Genomic DNA, 19835 nt, shown 5'->3' on the forward strand with positions numbered 1-19835 from the left:
CTTGAATGTGAGGGAACTTTATCATCATCAGAAATTATTGTCTTAGGGTGGATGATGTGGTTTCTATTCCAGCAGCAAACAGGCTCCATACAGTCATCACCATATTATCATTGTTGAACTCAGTGTTGGGATCATCTTTGTCCTAAGAGAAGAGAATAAGTCACCATCAGTGATGCAAGTAAACAGCGACACCTGGTGGCTAGTTGTTGCCATCTCCACATACTTATTGCAACTAAATACGTTGGAAAACCAGACATTGGCCTCTCACTTGTCAATTCACTCATGATAGCCAAACTAGCGTAAGTGGACATGGATAGTATCTTAATTCCAGCCACATTCCATATTTTCATAATGTGTAAGAGGTTCAACCTCCAATGTGAGGATCATGCCGTGTTTTCTACCTCCAGCATTTTAACCAGGAAGGCCTCGATGAAGTCCTGAGGTTCAGAGGTGTTAAGGGTTTTGAGACGGATTTCTGCTTGCCCTTGTATGTAATCTTTGGCCTTGTTTACGATAGCAAACATCTCATGGTGATTGCCTGGAAAGCACCAAACAATTCTAGGGAACATGTTGTACATCTGAAAGAAAAGGAAGGAAGAGGAAGGAAGGAAGGAAGGAAGGAAGGAAGGAAGGAAGGAAGGGGAGGGGTTTTGTTATTGAAAACAATGGCTTGGTCAGCCCAAGGCCATTTTGTGCAATTACTGTGATAGAGCTTCAATTTAGCAGGGCGTTGAGAGCAATGGAAGATTCTATGAAAAGAGATGAGCTGAAAAGTTACTGTACCACTCCAATAGGGCTGCTGAGGACATTGAAGTAGGCATCATCAGCCTTTTGGATGAGCTGAAACATTGGGGCGTCATATTCAAACCTGTGCCCGAAGACTATGGAGCAGATCACATTGCCAACACAATTGCAAAGCAATTCTTTGGGATTGACAACTGAATCTAGATTAGAGAAGGAAGGCAAGAACACACAGATACTTTTAAAATACCTGATTGGTTATCCATTTATAATTTTGGGATGGTGAAACTTTTAGAAATAGCTGTGAGAAGCAACAACTACGTTTGAATTAAACACTAGATTTTCCATGTATTTTAACGTAAAATGGTACCTTTCCAATGACATGTTTAGCGTGAAAACCTTGCTGAAGATAATATACTGAGAATAATGCATACAGTTACACTGATTACAGAATAATGTATCTCAGTTACACTGATTACAAAACAAACGTTACCCCTAGGGTCCTGGAGGGAGAGGCAGGTCCTGGCAAAGTGCTCTGTCTGGTTTTGTAGTGCGGAGGTTTAACCAATGGTGGACTTACCATTAGGCTCACATCAAGGGGCCTCACTCGTGAGCTGGGCATAATATTTTTTGTGGTTGTAATTAAAATCAATTCAACGCTTGAGGCCCCCCCCATGCGCTGCTCGAGGACCCCCCCCCCCATGCGCCGCTCGAGGCCCCCCCAACACGCTGTTGGGGACTGATCAGCTCGTCGCTCTCATTCTGTCTTGCATCATCAGGTTGGTTCAGAAGCAGCAAAATCTGCAAGAAGCTTCAAAGTTGCAAGGGAAATTGGGAGGGAGAGGGGTTTTCCCTGGCCTCTGTGCCCAGGTTAATGAGGCCACATTGTTGGGGGGAAAAAAGGCTTTGAAAAAAGTAAATCAATCCATACAGCTGAATAATAATTCATAGTACACCAATAACTTATTTCCATACATATATTTCATATCAATATAATCCAAGTTTCTCATAATAGTAGAAACAAGTGTTATTAATCACCCACGTACAGGTTCATAATAATGGACCATTCCACCCTTACAGAGTTCCCGCAATATTATTGCAAAAGTAACTTATTGAAATTAAGCTGCAGCAATGAGGCACTTTCCGAGCAGGGCAGAGAAAATAAATGTAATTTCTTGTTAAATTAAAATCTTATATTCGTTTTGTAAAAAGGACAGGTGCTGCTGATAATGCCATCGTGGTGGAGGCAGAAGACATGTATGTGTAGCCCATGTATCTGATGCTGTCTGGACAAAAATAGTATGGCATGTCATACTCTCTACATGGGATATCGGGCCTTCGGAAACCTTTCAGACCCCTTGACTTTTTCCACATTATGTTACAGCCTTGTTCTAAAATTGATTTAATTGTTTTTTTCACCTCATCCATCGACACACAATACCCCATAATGACAAAGCAAAAACAGGTTTAGAAATTTTTGCAAATTTACACATTAAAAACGGAAATATATAATTTACACACACTACCAATCAAAAGTTTGAGGTCACTTAGAAATGTCCTTGTTTTTGAAAGAAAAGCACATTTTTTGTCCATTAAAATAACATAAATTTGTTCAGAAATACAGTATAGACATTGTTAATGTTATAAATGACTATTGTAGCTGAAAACGGCAGATTTTTTAAGGAATATTGTAACGCCCTGGCCATAGAGAGGGGTTTTTGTTCTTTATTTTGGTTTGGCCAGGGTGTTACATTGGGTGGGCGTTCTATGTGCATTTTTCTATGTTGGTTTGTTTCATTGATTTTGGCTGTGTGGCTTCCAATCAGGCACAGCTGTAGAGTGTTGTTGCTGATTGGGAGTCACACATAAGGAGCATGTTTTTCCTTTGGGTTTTGTGGGTAATTATTTCTGTTCAGTGTGTTTCCTGTCAGTACTGTTTGGCTGTCGGTTTTCCTGTTTTTTTTGTATAGTGTTCTCTTTGTTTGAATTAAATGTCAAGATGAACACTAACTCTGCTGCACCTTGGTCTCTCTCTCATGACAGCCCTTACAGAATTACCCACCACAAAAAGACCAAGCAGTGGAGAAGAGGGCAGATGGAAGTCAAGGAAGACTATTGGAAGCAGGACATGGGATTGACTGGACATGGGAGCAATTGCTGGACCACTGTGACAACCTGCCTGGGAGGCAGGTAGAGCCCGAGAGGCAGCCCCAAAAAATGTTTTGGGGGGGGCACACGGGGAGTGTGGCAGAGTCGGGTTGGAGACCTGAGCCAGCTCCCCGTGCTTACAGGAGGCAACGTAGTACTGGTCAGACACCGTGTTATGCAGTAAAGCGCACGGTGTCCCCAGTACGCGTGGAGAGCCCGGTGCGTTACATCCCAGCTCCTAACACCTGCCGGGGGAGATTGGGCATCGAGCCAGGACGGGTTGTGCAGGCCGTGCGCTCTAGACCTCCAGTGCGTCTTCAGGACCCGGTCTATCCTGTGCCTGCGCCCAGAACCAGGCCTCCTGCATGTCTCCCCAGCCTGGTGAATCCTGTGCCGCCTCCACGGACCAGGCCTCCAGTGGGTCTCCCCATCCTGGTCAGTCCTGTGCCTGCTCCACGGACCAGGCCTCCAGTGGGTCTCCCCATCCTGGTCTCTCCTGTGTCGCCTCCACGGACCAGGCCTCCAGTGGGTCTCCCTATCCTGGTTAAGCCTGTGCCTCCTCCACGGACCAGGCCTCCAGTGGGTCTCCCCATCCTGGTCTCTCCTGTGCCGCCTCCATGGACCAGGCCTCCAGTTGGTCTCCCCATCCTGGTCCGTCCTGTGCCGCCTCCTAGGACTAGGCCTCCAGTGGGTCCCGCCAGTCCGGAGCCGCCAGAGCCGCCCGCCAGTCCGGAGCCGCCCGCCAGCCGGGCGCAACAAGGGTCGCCCGCCAGCCGGGCGCAACTATCACTGCCCGCCAGCCGGGCGCAGTCAGGGTCGCCCACCAGACCTTCGGCGCGGCCAGGTGCACCACCTAAGAGGGCGATGCCGAGGGTGGAGCAGAGGCCACGTCCCACACCTGAGCCGCCGCCGTAAGAAGGCCCACCCGGACCCTCCCCTTCAGAGTCAGGTTTTGCGGTCGGAGTCCGCACCTTGGGGGGGGGGGGGGGGTACTGTAACGCCCTGGCCATAGAGAGGGGTTTTTGTTCTTTATTTTGGTTAGGCCAGGGTGTTACATTGGGTGGGCGTTCAATGTGCATTTTTCTATGTTGGTTTGTTTCATTGATTTTGGCTGTGTGGCTTCCAATCAGGCACAGCTGTAGAGTGTTGTTGCTGATTGGGAGTCACACATAAGGAGCATGTTTTTCCTTTGGGTTTTGTGGGTAATTGTTTCTGTTCAGTGTTTCCTGTCAGTACTGTTTGGCTGTCGGTTTTCCTGTTTTTTTTGTATAGTGTTCTCTTTGTTTGAATTAAATGTCAAGATGAACACTAACTCCGCTGCACCTTGGTCTCTCTCTCACGACAGCCCTTACAAATATCTACATAGGTGTACAGAGGCCCATAATCAGCAACCATCACTACTGTGTTCCAATGACAAACTTGAATTAGCTAACACAACATATTTTTTTTAAAGGCTAATTGATCATTAGAAAACCCTTTTGCAATTATGTTAGCACAGCTGAAAACTGATTTCTGATTAAAAAAGCAATATAACTGGCCTTCAGTTTCTTGGCAATTTCTCGCATGGAATAGCCTTCATTTCTCAGAACAAGACAAGACTGACGAGTTTCAGAAGAAAGTACTTTGTTTCTGTCTCGGAGCTCTACGGACAATTCCTTCGACCTCGTGGCTTGGTTTTTGCTCTAACATGCACTGTCAACTGTGGGACCTTATATAGACAGATGTGTGCCTTTCCAAATCATGTCCAATCAATTGAATTTACCACAGGTGGACTCCAATCAGGTTGTAGAAACATCAAGGGAAACAGGATGCACCAGAGCTCAATTTTGGGTTTCATAGCAAAGGGTCTGAATACTTATGTAAATAAGTTATCTGTTTTTTACTTTTATACATTTGCAACATTTTCCAAAAAACTGTTTTCGCTTTGTCATTATGGGGTATTGCGTGTAGACTGAGGGGGAAAAAAAGTATTTAATCAATTTTAGAATAGGGCTGTAACGTAACACAATGTGGAAAAAGTCTAGGGGTCTGAATAGTTTCCGCGAGGGGAGCTGTTTAGCTCAAATGCTTTCCCCGATGAGATAAATTCGCAAGTGGCTGAAACTAAGGAAAGTAAAGTAATGTGAAGAAATGATGGTTAATAAATGAGTAATGGCCAGTCACTTGTATTAATTGTTTCATTCTATGTTATAACATTCAACCTACATAATGCACACTGCACTTCATGTTTTATAAAAATAACTGAAACCGAAAACCGCAATTATCGAAACGATCTCAAACATCAGTAATCCCTCAGCACTAAAAAGGTACATGTTTACAGGTAAATGACATGTCTATACTATAAAAACCCTGTACACCCCATGGGTTTTACTGTTACTATATTCTGCAATAAATCATGTATCTTCAGTTTCTCACATTCCAACAACCTGAGTAATATTGCCCATAAAGTCATAAAATATATTTCAAAGGCAAGAAAAATACTAAGAAAAACTAATTTACAATTGCGAGCTCCATATTCACTGAAGGCTTTCACCAGCATCTTAGCCTCTTCTTGGACACGTTCTTCGATGCTCCTGCGCCCCATCCCTAAGGTTTTCAGGGTCATCAGCGAGAACTTGCGAAGATCTTTTGATCTCTTCCCACTGCTCACCAACACCCCTACAGTAAACAGTATGACAGAAGCACAAAGAGGAAGAATTAGAATAGCATAACATAAACCTAATTTAATGTAATTTCCACACAGACTGACTGTGGCAAGGTCAATGACACCCACCCACTCCCATTTATTTTTTTTAAATCACCCACCATATCCTTTAGAGACTGTCATGATCACGGGGTAGTTGGCTCTGCCGCTGAACTCTTCTCCTTGTGTGACAAAAGCGTCCTTGATAGCCTGATAGCCAGAGATCACCACTACAGGTTTGGAGCCCAGCCATACAGTAAACACTGAGCCATACTTCTTACTGAGCTGAGGAGAGAAGAACCACAGGATTATAGTTAGGGAAGCAGTAGAGTGATGTCTCAGATCCCAGGTTTATATGGAGCACGGCTGACAGTCCTGGGATGTATGACATGGAAGTGAAATGATTGTGGCCTTGCTATTCCTTTGGATAAGTGGTGGAGAGACCCAAGAGAGCAAGAAATGCAGTAGCAAATTGATAGAGTACATTATACTCACTTAGATATCGAAAATGTGTCAAAATAAGTGTATTTATAGCATGTCATTTTATGTTCCCAACAGTAGCAGTGTGTGGGTAAAATCACTGAGGAAGTCGAGCCCCCCCCAAGCCATATTACAACCTATGTGTTGTGATAATTGAATTATTTGCTCCATGACCTTTCAATTCATATGCCTTGTGATACACAGGCCTAAAGGCCGAGCCAATAAGAAGACCATTCAACCACACCTGTAAATGAGGACTTGGTGGACTGTATATTCTTTAGGTTAGGTTTACTTTATGTGTTCGCTCCCGTGTGCTGGTTGTAACATCCAGTTATTTAGATTTCTTATAAACATAAGCACTGAGGTCTGGGCTGTAACTGACAATTAACCTGTAAGTCTATGTGGTTGTTTTTTTGTTTATGTGTTTGCTATTTGGGGGAAATGATAAGACAAGTGGAACTACGTGGGTAATAACTGTTGTAACGAGGATCATTATCGTAGCAACACACCTTTGGTGTGAAGGCAATCCCGCGCTGGGTTAGCTAAATTTTCATGTCTTCGGGTGTAGTTCGTAACTTTAATGCAGGGAAACTTAAATCAGTTTTACCTCATTTCTATCAGCATGCTAATGTGCAACCAGAGGGGAAAAAGTTCTAGACCACCTTCACTCCACACAGATGTGTACAAAGCTCTCCCTCGCCCTCCATTTGGCAAATCTGACCATAATTCTATCCTCCTGATTCCTGCTTACAAGCTAAAATTAAAGCAGGAAGCACCAGTGACTCACTAGAGGGTAGTGCGTACGGCCCAGTACATCACCAGGGCCAAGCTTCCTGCCATCCAGGACCTCTATACCAGGTGGTGTCAGAGGAAGGTCCTAAAAATAGTCAAAGACTCCAGCCACCCTAGTCATTGACTGTTCTCTCAGCTAACGCACGGCAAGCGGTACCGGAGCACCAAGGCTAGATCCAAGAGGCTTCTAAACAGCTTCTACCCCCAAGTCATAAGACTCCTGAACAGCTAATCAAATGGCTACCCAGACTATTTGTATTGCCCCCCCTCTCTTCTACGCTGCTGCTACTCTGTTATTATCTATGCATAGTCACTTTAATAACTCTACCTACATGTACATATTACCTCAACACCGGTGCGTGTGACAAATAAAATGTAATTTGATTTGAGGTACCTTCCTTTATCACACAGGTCGCCAGTGTTGTGGAAAATGTTCAATCAAATACTTCTCAGATACCGGAGCTTGTAAATTCAATTAGACTTTATTACAAAAGTAACAGAAGCCGAGCAGTTCCATGAAACAACTGAATCTTCATTCTTAGTACTTGGTTTTTATACAGTCTTACATAACGTCATCACCCCACTTAACAAATCTTGTCATACTTAGTTTCCATTCTCTTATCGGCTCAGGGATTGGGTGCATAAATTCTATTGGTGGCGTGACATGCATACTCCTTTGCTAATGTTGCTGTCCAAAGGTCTTCACAAGTTCAGACCGATGTTGTCTATGTATGATTAACCCATGTCCGTGTCCAGTAGCCTTCACAAGATCAGACATGGCCCAGACCAGACACGTCTTGTTGGTTTACCTTGCCTAATGTACACAGATTATGCTTACACATGTCTAATATTTAAATTTAGCGATTATTCTTTCTACTTCAAAGAGAACAGTATAGTTACGGAGAATCACCAGATGACTGGAAAATTCTCCCACACCAGCCTACGTAAGAAACTGGGGAAAACGCACAGTGGAATGTTGACCTTTAACTCGCCGGTGGCTGGAAGGCGTTTGCGCTTGTTTGATGCATCTCCGCCTTGTTGGTTGTCATTATCAGACTCGCCGGAGTTTGTTCACCACGGAGCCATCTCCTGCCTCTCCTCCCCCATCTGATAGCGGAGTCGAAGGAGCACAGCAAGAGGAGCATGACAATCAACGATGGTCGCATGTCATGAGCCGTGAAAGACGCCTCCCGCAAAGTAGTCTACACTCCCAACAAAAGGCCCAGAGCAGATACAAACAAAGAATAGTTTCACCACCCTGGAGCCTGATCTTCCTGCGCCTTTGTCGTTTGGGGTACCTGTGTCTGCTTCTCCATCTGTAGGATTCCTGCACCAGGTGCCGGGAGCTGTGGGCTCAAGTTATCCTGCCTCTCACCCATCCTTAAAGGGATATCCGAATCCTGTGAAGCAAGGGAGTGGGCGGATTTCCTCGTCCTTCTCGCCAGCTGTGATTTTGGTAACAAATGTTCCTGGTGCAAAAACAATGTCCTATCAAGGAGCTCAAGTAAATGACATTACTAAGCTGCTCCCGGATGTACTACTTCAGGAGATGGAAATTGATTCTATCGTAGTCCATGTGGGTTTTAAATGAAATTATGAAGGGCAGCTCTGAAGAATTGTGTAGTATCCTTAGACTTCGAAGATTGATGACTCATGAGACGTAAGTATGGTTTAGTATTTGATTGTAACATGCTCTAATGCACCTGGCTTAAACTACCTGAAGCTTTCTTAATCACAGTTATATAGGCAGACATAGGAAATAGCTACGGATAGCGGGAAACAAACCCCCATCTTGAGTCAATACTGCCATCTATTGGTAAACATAAATATACCAGGTTACTACATTCCCCCCTTTAAAGCTAATAAACCAACTTAATTCCTTTCTGAGCTATGATATTTTCTAATTTACATTTTTTCAAACATCTGATCTGAAAAAGTCTGGCGGACGTCTCTCTCTAATAGAGCGTCTCAGAGGTGGTGTAGCTGGTGCCACCAGATCTTCACCCCTTAATGGTGAAACAAAGTCCTTTTGTGGAGACTTCACAGGAGGAGGTCGTCCCGGACCGGTGGTCTCAGGAAGTTGAGCATTGTTGATCTCAGGTGGTTTGTCCAACTGCAACTCTGGGGAACGTTCCAATGTCCTGTCCTGTTCATTTAAGAATTGATCCAGATCTCCGGATGGAACTGGAATTCGAGCTCGGATCTGATCCACGTGTCTCCTTAGTCTTTGTCCACTTCCGATGATCACAGTATAAGATACTGGTCTTGAGCCATCCTCAATGGTAGCTGGAATCCATTTAGGACCAAACCCATAGTTTCTTGTATAGACATCATCTCCAGGTGAGAAACGTCTGAGTTTGGCTCAGTTGTCATGATTACATTTTTGATTACATTGCTTTTGTTGTATTTTCAAGTCTGGTCTGATGAGATCCAAGGTTGACCTTAACCTCCTTGACATCAACATTTCTGCAGGTGACAACCCAGTTGTAGCTTGGGGAGTAATCCTGTAGCTAAACAAGAATCTTGACACCTTTGTTTCAATGCTGGGCCCTTACATCTTCCTCATCCCCTCCTTCAAGGTCTGAACCACACGCTCTGCTAATCCGTTTGAAGATGGGTGAAAAGGGGCCGACATTACATGCTGAATTCCATTTTGTTTCATGAAACTTGTGAATTCAGTGTTTGTAAAACAAGTAGCATTGTCTCTAACCGACATGTGAGGCAATCCCATAACACTGAAGTTTTGTCTCAACTTCTCAATCGTAGCGTACCATGTTGACGTGTTCATGGGGTAAACATCCATCCACTTTGAATGAGAATCAATCAGCACAAGGAACATTTTTCCTAGGAAAGGTCCAGTGTAGTCCACATGTAGTCGTGTCCATGGCTTTTGGGCATTCCCATGGATGTAATGGCACGGTGGGGGGTGACTTCCTGTTACTCTGACATCCTGCACACCGGCTGACCTCATTTTCCACATCGTGGTCCATTTTTGGCCACCAGACGTATGACCTCGCTAGGCCTTTCAATCTCGACATACCTGGATGTGACTGATGCAACAGCTTCAGTAGCAGAACCCGCCCTTGTGGTGGGATAACTACTCTGGAACCCCACAGAACACATCCATCTCCAACACTCAATGCCAAGCAGCGAGTGTAGTAAGGCATGATCTGAGGCTCTGTCAGTGTAGGCCATCCTTTCAGGAAAAATTCATGCACTTGTGATAAGGTCACATCGTTTGAAGTCCATTGCCTGATTTGTGCTGTTTTCACAAGTGCATCAGCGAACACATCGATCATCAAAACCTGGTCATTTTCTTCTTCCTGAATGATGATTTCTGGAAGGGGCAGCCTACTCAGAGCATCAGCATTCCCATGGTATCTACCTGGTTTGTAAATTATTCTGTACACGTAAGTCCTGACCGACACAGCCCAATGTTGAACTCTTGGAGAGACCATTTGTGGTACTGGCTTTTGTTCATGGAACAGAGAGATCAGAGGCTTATGGTCGGTCACAATAGTGAATGTTCTCCTGTATAAGTACTTGTGGAATCTCTGTATTCCGAATATGACAGCCAGTCCTTCCTTGTCCAGCTGGGAGTACTTTTTCTCCGCTGGCGACAACGTTCTTGACATGAACCCAATAGGTTTCTCTGCACCATTCTCCATCCGGTGTGATAGCACCGCCCCCACACCATACGATGAGGTATCACACGATAAGATGAGATCTCTGTCTGCTGAGTAGTCCACTAGCACTTCAGCTGATTTCAGTAACACCTTTGACTTTGCAAAAGCTTCTTCCTGTCTTTCTGACCATTTCCAGGCCACGTCCATAACAGTTGATGCAGAGGAGCTAAGAGGGTAGAGAGGTTCGGGAGGAAGCGATTATAATAATTCAGTAAGCCTAGATAGGCTTTCAGCTCTGTAACGTTTGTCGGAGCTGGAGCTTCCACAACAGCCCTCACTTTAGCTTTGACAGTGTGTAACCCCTTGGCATCCACCTTGTGACCCAGGTACTGCACTTCATCAGCTAACAGTGTACACTTGCTCCTCTTCAGCCGGAGACTGGCGTCCTCCATCCTCCTCAAAACGTCATCTAAGTTTCTGAGATGCTTCTCCTTCGTGACTCCCGTGACAAGAATGTCGTCGAGGTAAACCGCTACCTTGGGTATGCCCTGCAGAATTCCCTCCGTTGTGCTTTAGAAGATAGTTGGTGCAGAAGACACCCCGAAAGGTAAGCGTTTATAGGTAAACATCCCTCTGTGGGTGTTTATGGTCAGGTACTTCTGTGAAGCTTTACCCATTAGCACTTGCTGATATGCGTGACTCATGTCCAGTTGTGAACTGTTGCCCTCCGGTTAACGTTGAAAGCAAATCCTCCACTTTGGGTATGGGGTACTGCTCCAGAGAGGAAACTATTTACAGTCAGCTTATAGTCACCGCATAGTCTGATTAAACCATCTGGTTTTAGTATAGGAACAACTGGTGCTGCCCACTCAGAAAACTTGACAGGTATAATTATATCCTCTGTTAAGAGTCTCAATTTCCACATCCACTTTAGGCTTCATGGCATATGGAACTGATCTTGGCCTATAGAATCTGGGAGTAGCATCAGCAGCAACATGAATGGTAGCTTGGACCCCTTTTAATGTCCCTAGCTCTTCTTTGAAAACACACTCATGCTTTGAAAGCACCTGCTGTAGTGTCAATGTCTCTGTGGTGACATGTTTGATTTCATCCCAGTTAAATTTTATTTCCTTCAACCACCCTCTCCCTAGTAAGCTGGGGCCAGTACCTTCCACTACTAAGAGAAGCAGACTTCTCTTTTGTCCTTGATATTCCACTTGAACATCAGCAACTCAAATCACAGTGATCTTCTCCCCTGTGTACGTTTTGAGTTTAATGGGGGTGTCTCTCAGTTTAGGCACTTCAATGTTTTTCCACTTCATATAGAATTGGGACCTGTTCATCAGTGTGACACTACATCCTGTGTCTAGTTCAAACGGTACCTTAAATCCATGTATTCCCATTTACACAATGAAAGGCTTCACCTTTTTCATATTCGCCCCCTGTACACTGTACATTGAGAATGCTTGCTCTGCGTCTGCGGTAGCTAGAGCTTCTGGAGGTATTTGGTTTCAGTCCGTTCTCTTTTCTGCAGCCCGTGGCTTTTTTTTATTGTGGCACGCCCTCGCATGTGGCCTATTATCCCACATGCATAACACATTTCATGTTTGAATTTACAATCAAACGCTGCGTGTTTGCCTTTGCAATGATAACAGTCTCTATAGGCTGCTGCTTTCCGTTCTTTGAAATTCAACTCACTCAGACCTGCTCTCTTTTACTGTATAGCACGCAGTTGCGCCCCTTGTCTGCAATTCCAGTGCATTTCTATTTGCGGATTCCATGGCCTGGGCCAGTTTAAGTGCATTCTCAAATGTGAGATTAGGCTGTGATAACAATCGTATTTGTATCCTGTCATCATTAATCCCACACACCAACGGATCGCGTAGCATTTGCGATAATGTATTCCCATAGTTACAGTCCAATGCTAGTTCTCTCATCTCAGCCACATATTCCCCCTCTGATTCGGTAGGTTTTCTCATGAGCGAATCAAACTTGACTCTTTGTACTCTCTCACTGGGTTTGAAGTGATTTTTTGAATAGCTCGACTAACTCTATGAATGACTTTTCTCCTGGTTTATCTGGGCTCAACAGGTTTCTCATTAAGCTGTACGTCTGTGCACCGACAACCTTTATGAGTATTGATTTCTGTATAGCGGCATCAGTTATTTCATTAGCAGCAAAGAAATGTTCCATTATTTCACAGCACTCCTCCCATTCCTGATTTTTAGGATCAAATGGTGGTAAAGAGCCTATTTTTGCCAAAGCCATCTTTTCCGATTCTTTCTCCCCTCACACAGTCAATAATTTCTCCAGGGAATCAATCCTTCATAATCTTCCACCGCTCACGTGAGTCTCACATCCAGCGTCGCACGCCAAACACAACGCCGTTCTCTATAGTTATCCTCATCGCCAAATATGTAGTATCCTTGGAGACTTCTAAGATTGATGACTCATGAGACGTAAGTACGGTTTAGTATTTAATTGTAACTTAGAATTGCATCCTCTAAACATAAATATACCAGGTTACTACAAATTGAAACGGGATTTTAGAGTTGATTGACTCTCTGCTAGGCACTAATAAAAGACCCATCATATCTGGCCCTGTTCCCTCTCTGAACCATGACATTGAGCGCTTTAGCAGGATTCTCGCTCTTCACAACTGGCTACGTGATTATTGCAGCTCAATGGGTGTAACTTCTGTTGACAATCTCGATACCTTTTGGAAACAAAACACGTTTTATAAAGAGGATGGGATCCACCCAAAGCATTTGGGTTCATGGATCCTTTCACAGCATTATAAGGTTGCGTTGAGACAATGACTTACCCAAGCCCAGCTCAGTTAATCCCTACCATTGTGTCGCTGAGTCGTCATAATGCTTTAGCAAATGTACATTATACCAGGGACGTTGGTAAACACAATGTAAGTAACCTAATTTATGTCCCTCTAATAGCCATGAATGCCTCTGGTGATCCTACAGCTATTGTATACAGCAATCATGTGCCTATTGACCAGATGTATGCTGTTGGCACTGAGGCGGTGTGCCCTAGTAGGAAGTCCACTGTGTGCAGCTCACCCTGTACTAATATAAATAACATGGGAATATCTACTTCTGCTAAACTTCCCAGTAAAGCAATGAAAACAAGCAAGCATCCAGAAAAGAGCTCAGAATAGCCCACGTTAACATATGTAGCTTAAGAAACAAAGTTAATAATAATAAAAATGAATAACTTGCTAGCAACGGATGACATTCATATTTTGACTATCTCTGAAACTCACTTGGATAATATATTTGATGATACAGTGGTAGCAATACAAGGTTTTAACATTTACAGAAAAGACAGAAATGTGAATGGTGGAGGTGTTGCTGATTATATTCAGAACCACATTCCTGTAAAGATTAGAGAGGATCTCATGTTAAATACTGTTGAAGTAATATGGCTACAGGTTCATCTGCCTCACCTAAAGCCCATTCTTGTGGGAAGCTGCTATAGGCCACCAAGTGCTAACATTCAGTATCTGGATAACATTTGTGAAATGCTTGATAATGTATGTGAAATGAACAGAGGTATATTTTCTGGGTGATTTAAATATTTACTGGCTTTCATCAAGCTGCGCAATGGTTCAGATTATCAGTCAACCTACCAGGGTAGTTACAAACAGCACAGGAATTAAATCATCAACATGTATTGATCAAATCATTACTAACGCTGCAGAAATAGGCTTGAAAGCCGTATCTCGATCCATCGGATGTAGTGAAAACAATATCGTAGCCATATCTAGGAAAATCAAAGTTCCAAAGGCTGGGCCTAATATAGTGTATAAGAGGTCACAGAAAAAGTTGTAGTGATTCCTATGTTGATGCAAAGAATATTTGTTGGTCCGTGGTGTGTAATGAGGAGCAAACAGACGCTGCACTTGACAAAAGATCTTACATTTGGACTCATCAACTCTAATTAACTTATCCTCTGCAGCATAGGTAACTCTGGGTCTTCCTTTCCAGTGGCAGTCCTCATGAGAGACAGTGTCATCATAGCGCTTGATGGTTTTTGCCACTGTACTTGAAGAAACTTTCAAAGTTTTTTGGATTGACTGACCTTCATGTCTTACAGTAATGATGGACTGTCATTTCTCTTGCTTATTTGAGCTGCTCTTGCCACAATATGGATTTTTACCAAATACGGCTATATTCTGTATACCACCCCTATCTTGTCACAACTGTCAATGGTGAGTGTAGCTGGTGCATGGAAGTCAGGCGCAGGAGAGCAGAGAGGAGTGGTCAAAGCACTTTACTGAGGCATTTATATATACATACAGTGGATTTAAAAAGTCTACACACCCCTGTTAAAATGCCAGGTTTTTGTGATGTAAAATAATGAGACAAAGATAAATCATGTCAGAACTTTTTCCACCTTTAATGTGACCTATAACGTGAACAATTCAATTGAAAAACAAACTGAAATCTTTGAGGGGGAAAAATAAAAAACTCACAATAACCTGGTTGCATAAGTGTGCACACCCTTAAACTAATACTTTGTTGAAGCACCTTTTGATTTTATTACAGCACTCAGTCTTTTTGGGTAGGAGTCTATTAGCATGGCACATCTTGATGTGGCAATATTTGCCCACTCTTCTTCGCAAAAGCGCTCCAAATCTGTCAGATTGTGAGGACATCTCCTGTGCACAGCCCTCTTAAGATCACCCCAGAGATGTTCAATTGGATTCAGGTCTGGGCTCTGGCTGGGCCATTCCAAAAAGTTAATCTTCTTCTGGTGAAGCCATGCTTTCGTGGATTTGGATGTGTGCTTTGGGTCGTTGTCGTGCTGAAAGTTGAACTTCCTCTTCATCTTCAGCTTTCTAACAGATGCTTGAAGGTTTTGTGCCAACATTGCCTGGTATTTGGAACTGTTCATAATTCCCTCCACCCTGACTAAGGCCCCGGTTCCAGCTGAAGAAAAACAGCCCCAAAGCATGATGCTGCCACCACCATGCTTCACTGTGGGTATGGTGTTCTTTGGGTGATGTGCAGTGTTGTTTTTTCGCCAAACATACCTTTTGGAATTATGGCCAAAAAGTTCAACCTTGGTTTCATCAGACCATAACACATTTTCCCACGTGCTTTTGGGGGACTTGATGTTTGTTTTTGGAAACTTCAGCCGGGCTTGGATGTTTTTCATTGTAAGAAAAGGCTTCCGTCTTGCCACCCTACCCCATAGCCCATTCATATGAAGAATACGGGAGATTGTTGTCACATGTAGCACACAGCCAGTACTTGCCAGAAATTCCTGCAGTTCCTTTAATGTTGCTGTAGGCCTCTTGGAAGCCTCCCTGACCAGTTCTCTTCTCGTCTTTTCATACATTTTGGAGGGACGTCCAGTTCTTGGTAATGTCTCTGTGGTGCCATATTTTCTCCACTTGATGATGACTGTCTTCACTGTGTTCCATGGTATATGTAATTATTTGGAAATTATTTTGTACCCTTCTCATGACTGATATCTTTCAACAATGAGATCCCTCTGATGCTTTGGAAGCTCTCTGCGGACCATGGCTTTTGCTCTGAGATGCAACTAAGAAAATGTCAGAAAATTCTACTAGAACAGCTGAATTTTATTTGTGATTAATCAGAGTCACTTTAAATGATGGCAGGTGTGTAATGACTTCTATTTAACATGAGTTTGAATGTGATTGGTTAATTCTGAACACAGCCACATCCCCAGTTAAAAGAGGGTGTGCACACTTATGCAACCAGGTTATTGTAAGGTTTTTATTTTTCATTTTTCCCCCTCCAAGATTTCAGTTTGTTTTTCAATTGAATTGTTCACATTATAGGTCACATTAACAGTAGAAAAAGTTCTGACATGATTTATCTTTATCTCATTCTTTTACATCACAAAAACCTGCCATTTTAACAGGGGTGTGTAGACTTTTTATATCCACTGTAAATACAGAACGCAAATAAATGCCCAACGAACAAGGGCGGCAGCACAAAGTACAATAAAGTACAAAGTACCGGCTGCCACAAAGCACGGGTGAAAAACAACACCCGGCACAAACCAGCCCGAAACGTACCAACCTGACAACAAACAACACCCCACACAGACATGGAGGGAACAGAGGGCTAAATACACATAGTAATGATGATGAAATGGAAACCAGGTGTGCAGGAAAACAAGACAAACATTTTTTTAAATTAAAGGTGGAGCGGCAATGGCTAGAAGACCGGTGACATCGACCGCCGAACGCTGCCCGAACAAGGAGAGGGACCGAGAGACTGCCAATATTGTGCAAAGCTGTCATCAAGGCAAAGGGTGGCTTCTTTGAAGAATCTCATATAAAACATATTTTGATTTGTTTAACACTTTTTGTTTACTACATGATTCCATGTGTTATTTCATAGTTTTGATGTCTTCTATTATTCATCAATGTAGAAAATAGTAAAAAGAAAGAAAACCCCTGGAATGAGTAGGTGTGTCCAAACTTTTAACTGGTACGGTATATCTGAATTATGAAAGACAAGCATCATCATTTTGAATTCCACAAAGTGATTTTGGAACAATGTCATACTCGTTTGGACCAGAGAGCATCAGACAGATGGCCTACAACTAGAGAGACAGAGGGGCGCTGTTTCACTCGCTCAGATGCTTTCTCCTGTGAGATACTGTCAGCCTCTTGCGAATTGAAGTGAAATTATGATACACAGAGACGAAAGATTTAAAACAAAATAAATGTGTCAACATTTTTGGGAAGCCTGGCATCCCTTGGCTCCATGAATACACGCCACTGGACGTGTCTGTGTCTACTCTGTTTGAGGCCTCAGAGATAGAAATTATTTGCTTAGAAGGCACTGTCTGTACCTGATGGTTAACTAGTAAATAATTACCAAGTTTATAGCAACCACAAATCTGTTCAACCAAAAGTTAACCTACAGCATCATGACCTCACATTATATAAAAAGTCCAAATTTGTCAAGGTGTGACGTTAATTGTTACTATGTACTTCATTTTCATCACTGCATTTTACAGTAGTAGTAGTAAATGCACAAAGGCTGTGGGTTTGAGCATGCAAACCAACACATGCACAAACAAGCAAATACAGTACCAGTCAAAAGTTGACACCTACTCATTCAAGGGTTTTTCTTTATTTTTATTATTTTCTACATTGTAGAATAATAGTGAAGACATCAAAACTATGAAATAACACATATGGAATCATGTAGTAACCAAAAAAGTGTTAAATCAAAATATATTTGAGATTTTTCAAAGTAGCCACCAGCCTTGATGACAGCTGTGCACACTCTTGGCATTCTCTAGACCAGCTTCATGAGATAGTCACCTGGAATGCATTTCAATTAACAGGTGTGCCTTCTTAAAAGTGAATTTGTAGAATTTCTTTCCTTCTTAATTTGTTTGAGCCAATCAGTTGTATTGTGACAAGGTATTGGTGGTATACAGAAGATAGCCCTATTTGGTAAAAGACCTAGTCCATATTATGGCAAGATCAACTCAAATAAGCAAAGAGAAACAACAGTCCATCATTACTTTAAGACATGAAGGTCAGTCAATACGAAAAATGTCCTTGTCACAACACAAATGATTGGCTCAAACGAATTAAGAAGGAAAGAAATTCCACAAATTAATTTATGGAATCAATATATATATATATATATATATATATACATATATATACACATAAACCTTTTCAGTTCTCCAATACTTGCATGTAGTATACTTTGGATGAATATTGAGAGGGGCAATTCAATAAAAATGTACAGTAGGCTGGGAACTAAGCAGTCACATGAAAATACTGAACTGCTTTGTTGCTACAATAACCAACACAGAAAATAATGTAAAACAATAATAATGTAGCCTACATTTAGCTTGTATGAATACAAATAATGAATTTTTGTTCTGTGGAAAAGTAATTAAATGTATATATCCCATTCTATACCCTTATTCTATATGTTTGACATAACCTTGCACACTGATCTAGCTCAAGTATTTGACTGACCTCCATGTAGAGCTTGTATGGCGCGTTCATATCCATTCGTAACAAGTTACCGAGCAGAGGAATCGGTGCAGGACCAGGAGGCAAACGTGAGTTGCTTTGTTTGCCTCGATTCATCCACAGTAAAATAATAACGACAAAGCCGATTACAATAGACACAAAGCTTGTCTGCAAAATATGAAGTATATCCATCTTCAGTAGAATCGAGGACAATGATTGCATACGGAGTTAACAGAAAATCTGATATCAGAAAGCTTTATTTGCCCCTCCAAGTTCTGTACCGGGTCAGAGCCTTCTACTGCAAAAAGTGGATAGAAGTTGAAGTTGTACAATAGTTTGCACAGTTGTGAGTTTCATCAGGGATGATCCATTATATTGACAAGAAAGTCGAGTGACAGCGCAAATATTGTGCAGTGTTGCCAACTCCTCAGTAAGGAAAGTAGCTATTGGCTGTCCTAAAAGTCTCTAGTTAAGTCGCTAAATGATGTTATTACCTAATTTGCATAATTGCCCATGTGCATGTAATTGTGATGGACGCTGTAGGAGAGAGGAATAACGTTGTGGGAGAGACAAAAAGTGAATAAAAAACACCCTAAATATGTTTAGAACTACAAATTAACTTTCTGTCGATTCTTGTTTTTTTTATGTCACAATTCCAATCCTCCTCTTTATCCGGGCTTGGCACCGGCAAAAGTGACCTAAAAGAGACACTCTGGCGGAGTTACTTATATTTTTATTTTTTTGTTTTTAGTTTAGTTTTCTTAATTTGGTTTGGTTTTTAATCTTATGGTCCACTTAGGAGCCTACAACAAGTCACAGTAAAACATGAACATTTTTAACCATAATATTTTTTACATTTTTTTTGTATACAATCTATATTAACAATCTAAATGGACCAAAAAGAGACAATAGAAAAACTGTCAATGGCAATGTGAGAGAATTATGGTAACTAGTCTGGCCCTCACTCAGGTTAATTGTTTTTTTTTAATGTAAGCCAGGGCGGGATCAGCCAGCGGCAGCTTCCTTCATGCGCGATTAATTTGCAGTCTGTACACGGAGGGGTGAGCATCGCCTGCTCTGACTCCAGCTGGGAGGGACTGCTGCACGAGGACTGGGCCGCCTGTGAGTGCTTTGGGACGGGGGTGGGGCCCACGGCAGCACCCGCTGCTCGTTGAGAAGAGTAAGAACGATACGTGCCGTCACGTCAGAGTCTCCAAAAGTCTCCAATAACATCAGAAAAAGTCGCTGGATTTGTCGCTAGTTGTTTTTTTGAAAATGTGTCACAAGAGGGGTCTGAACACTCGCTAAATATAGTGACAAAGTCGCTAAGTTGGCAACACTGATATTGGGGGCGTTATATTAA

The 19835-nt window shown here is 42.6% G+C and overlaps 1 pseudogene; it reads right to left on the bottom strand.

Annotated features, from left to right (window-relative positions):
• LOC115163052 (cytochrome P450 2M1-like) overlaps positions 1-19835 on the bottom strand; it is a 31132-nt pseudogene that overhangs the window by 1866 nt on the left and 9431 nt on the right.

Source organism: Salmo trutta, chromosome 26, assembly GCF_901001165.1.
Source record: "Salmo trutta chromosome 26, fSalTru1.1, whole genome shotgun sequence".
Classification (NCBI taxonomy): domain Eukaryota; kingdom Metazoa; phylum Chordata; class Actinopteri; order Salmoniformes; family Salmonidae; genus Salmo; species Salmo trutta.